The sequence below is a fragment of the Sus scrofa genome, chromosome 15, assembly GCF_054392235.1.
Source record: "Sus scrofa isolate SSC_HxYL_T2T_F1_AM1 chromosome 15, Sscrofa_HxYL_maternal_Yorkshire_Landrace_v2.0, whole genome shotgun sequence".
In the NCBI taxonomy this organism is placed as follows: domain Eukaryota; kingdom Metazoa; phylum Chordata; class Mammalia; order Artiodactyla; family Suidae; genus Sus; species Sus scrofa.
In genome coordinates this window covers 37,476,622-37,480,175 of record NC_139397.1, presented here as the reverse complement: position 1 = coordinate 37,480,175, position 3,554 = coordinate 37,476,622, and positions in this window count along the sequence as shown.

Sequence of the window (3,554 nt, the reverse complement as noted above, 5' to 3'; positions counted from 1 at the left end):
GACACTACAGCAGCCCTTGACCCAGACAAAGTGGTAGTTCATTCACCCTTTTATTTGGAGTTCCCATTGCGGTTCAGCTGGTTAAGAACTCAATATAGGATGCAGATTCAATCCTTGGCCTCACTCAGTGGGTTAAGAATCCGGCTTTGCTGCAAATTCTAGTGTAGATCGCAGCTGCAGCTCTGATTCGACCTCTAGCCTGGGAACTTCCACATGTGGCAGGTGTGGTCCTGAAAAGACAGGAAAAAAAAGAACCTTTTATTTAACAGGAAATCAGTGCTCATTACACAGGACACGTGTGTCTGCTGTACAGGACTCATCACTGCCCTTCATTTTTGTGTCAGCCTACAAATGCATCCTACCCTTCTCCACATACAGAGCCCTGGGTATTTTCCCTGCTCTGGCTCACCTGTCTTTCTTACTACATACCTCACTCCTCATCATCCTCTCATGCAGCCGAGCTGGGTGTTTCTATCATTTTCTCTTGGCACAAGCAGTTCCCATCGCCTGGAATATCCTCCCAGTCCTCACTCTTCTTCTTAACCCAAGAGATCTCTCCCGACTGCTCCTGTCTCATGTCATTCATGAACACCCAGGCAGCATTAGTGTCCCATCCTTGGGGTTCCCAAAAGGCTCTTCTCACAGTGGATTGCCTTCTGTGTGTCCCCCTCCCTCCCCCCACAGACCCTGAGCTCCTTGAGGTCAGGGACAGAGCTGCTCAGCTCTGCTGCCCCAGCATGAAACACAGCTCCTTACACAAAGGAATTACTCAATACGGTTCTCATGGATGAATGAATGGTTCCAAACGTCCTGCTCCAAATTCTCTTCAAACTTCTGGTCCTCCATGCCCCCTCCCCGGAGATCCAGCTGAATTCTCAACGATGACTTACCCCAAACGAAGTTCCTCTTGTTTTGCATAAATCAGCACCTCTTCTTGATTTCCTTTCTGTTCAATCCCTATTTATTAAACTCCTACTCTGTGTGTTAGATACCAGGGATTCAAAGATGAGTGAGAATCAGGGAGTTCCCGTCGTGGCTCAGTGGTTAGTGAACCTGACTAGGATCCATGAGGATGTGGGTTTGATCCCTGGCCTTGCTCAGTGGGTTAGGGATCCAGTGTTGCCATGAGCTGTGGTGTAGGTCGCAGATGCAGCTTGCATCCTACGTTGCTGTGGCTCTGGCATAGGCTGGCAGTTGTGGCTCCGATTCGACCCCTAGCCTGGGAATTTCCATATGCCACTGGTACAACCCTAAAAGACAAAAAGACCAAACAACAAACAAACAAAAACAACCAACCAAACAAAAAAGATGAGAGAGATACAGCTACACCCTCAACGATGGTCTAGAGCAGGGTCTCCCAATCTCCATGTTACTGACATTTGGGGTGGATAATTCTCTGTTCTGGGGGCCTATCCTGTATGATGTAGGATATTTAGCAGCATCTCTGGCCACTACCCACTAAGTGCTGGTTGCATCCTTCTCTCAATCGTGATGACTAAAAATGTTTCCAGACACTGGCAAATGTCCCCTAGAGATTGGAGGCAAAGTTGACCTCCATTGAGAACTATGGGTCTAGATGCAAATATAAAGAGACAGAAAAGCAATTTCATTATGAGGTAGATACAAGCACAAAGTGTAAAAATGACCTGTAAGAAAATTAAGTTGGAACCTGGAAAATACTTGTTATCTATGCTGATGAACTGACCAAGAACCTAAAGTTTTACCACATGAAATAATTAAAAGGCAACAAAAGAGTATTTTCATAATGGGAAACGAGGGGGTTAAAACTTGTCCAGTCCTTGCTATGCAGCAGCTGCTTTGCATGAGTTGATTATTTCATTCTCACAACAATCCTGCTCTCCATTATTTAACTCTTGGAGATGGTTCTTTTCTCTTTACAGCACCTTGTTCTTGTGTTTATCTCATACCCCTCTCACAGTAAGCTTGTAGAATGGAGTTGGAATCACCCCCTCCCCAGGGGATCCCGCCTTCAATAAATGCTCAAATGCAAATTATCTAAACAAAAGTGAGGCCACCGCTCCTAAGGTTCCAGGCCTTTTAAAACTTTCCTCTATCAAGGCCGCTCTGGTAGCCCTGCAGCGGGAGCCTCAGGGCTTAGAGTCAAGCGGCCTGCGACTGGGCTCAGGTGCTCAGGCTCCCTGCTGTTTCCTGTCTACATCTGCATCTGAGGACGCCCGCGCCTGCCCTGAGTCGGAAGGAGCCTGGCTAGTGGGCACCTCTGCTCTCTCTATTCAGCCTCCCCTTTCCTCACGACCGGGGAAGGAGCCCCCCTGTCGCCCTCCTCTGCCGCCGAAGCAAAGACGAATCAACCCCCAATCCCAGGGTAGAGGGGCCCTGGGAGCGCAGCCCCCGCCGCAGCGGCTGACAGCTCCAGCCCAGCTGAGCTGCCCTCTGCTGGCAAGATGTGGAATCACAGAAACAATGCGACATCGCCCGAGATTTATTGATCTAAAGTGTCTGAAGCCATGGCTTATTATTTTTTAGGGCTGTAACTGGGGCATGTGGAAGTTCCCAGGCTTGGGGTCGAATTGGAGCTGCAGCTGCCAGCCCACACCACAGTGACGGCAAGGCGAGATTCGAGCTGCGTCTGTGTCCTACACCACATCTTACCGTACTGCCGCATTCTTAAACCACTGAACTGGGCCAGGGATCGAACCCCTGTGTCCTCGTGGATACCAGTCGGGTTCTTAACGCACTGAGTCACAACAGGAACTTCCTGAAACCATGACGTTTTGATAGTGGGAAGAAATTGTGAGAAAGAAGTCTGAGAAAATACTATTTTCTTTGTTTCTGATCCACCCGACCCATTTTCTGATGCTCTCAGTAGCAGCATCAATAGCTGTCATTTCTAAGAGTTGACTGCCTGCTGGATTCTATGCTTAAGGTTTCCCTTGCACCCTTGCATTTAACCCTGTGGCGGCCATAACTTCCTTACATTACGTAGATGAGGAAACTGAGGCAAAGAGAGAGAAGTCACTGTTCAAAGCCTCAGTCAGTGGTGGAGCCAGGATTCCAGAAGATGAGGTTGTGACTCCAGAAGTACTGCCCTGGAAGGTTTGATGAGGGCTGTCTGGTGGGTTTCAAGTGGAAACACTCCACATGAGGCCCTGAAAAATGCAACCCCCCAGGTTTTCCTGCCCTCCCCCAACTCCAGATCAGAGCAGTTGCCCCTGATCTTGTTCCTCCTTTGCCAGCGTCCTTGCCCTAAGTTTTGTCCTGGCTTTGCTCCAGATCAGCCATTTTGCCTGCACAAGAGGTAGGAGGCTCCAGTGAGGCGAGTGTGGATGGTGGGAAGCAACTTGAACTTTCTACCCCATAACAGAGTGGGTGGGGAGGAAAGGAGGGTGGGAGAGAGGGACCAAGTCACTGTGTTTGAGGTGCCTTAGAGGTTATTCAAGTTCTTACTTATAAGCACAAAGAGCCACTCTGAATGATTTAAACTGCAAAGGAGCTAATTGATGATAGCGGGTGGCTGAAGACCCCCCCTTGGAGAGCAGGGGGGAATGGGGCAGGTGGATAGCGGGTGGGACACA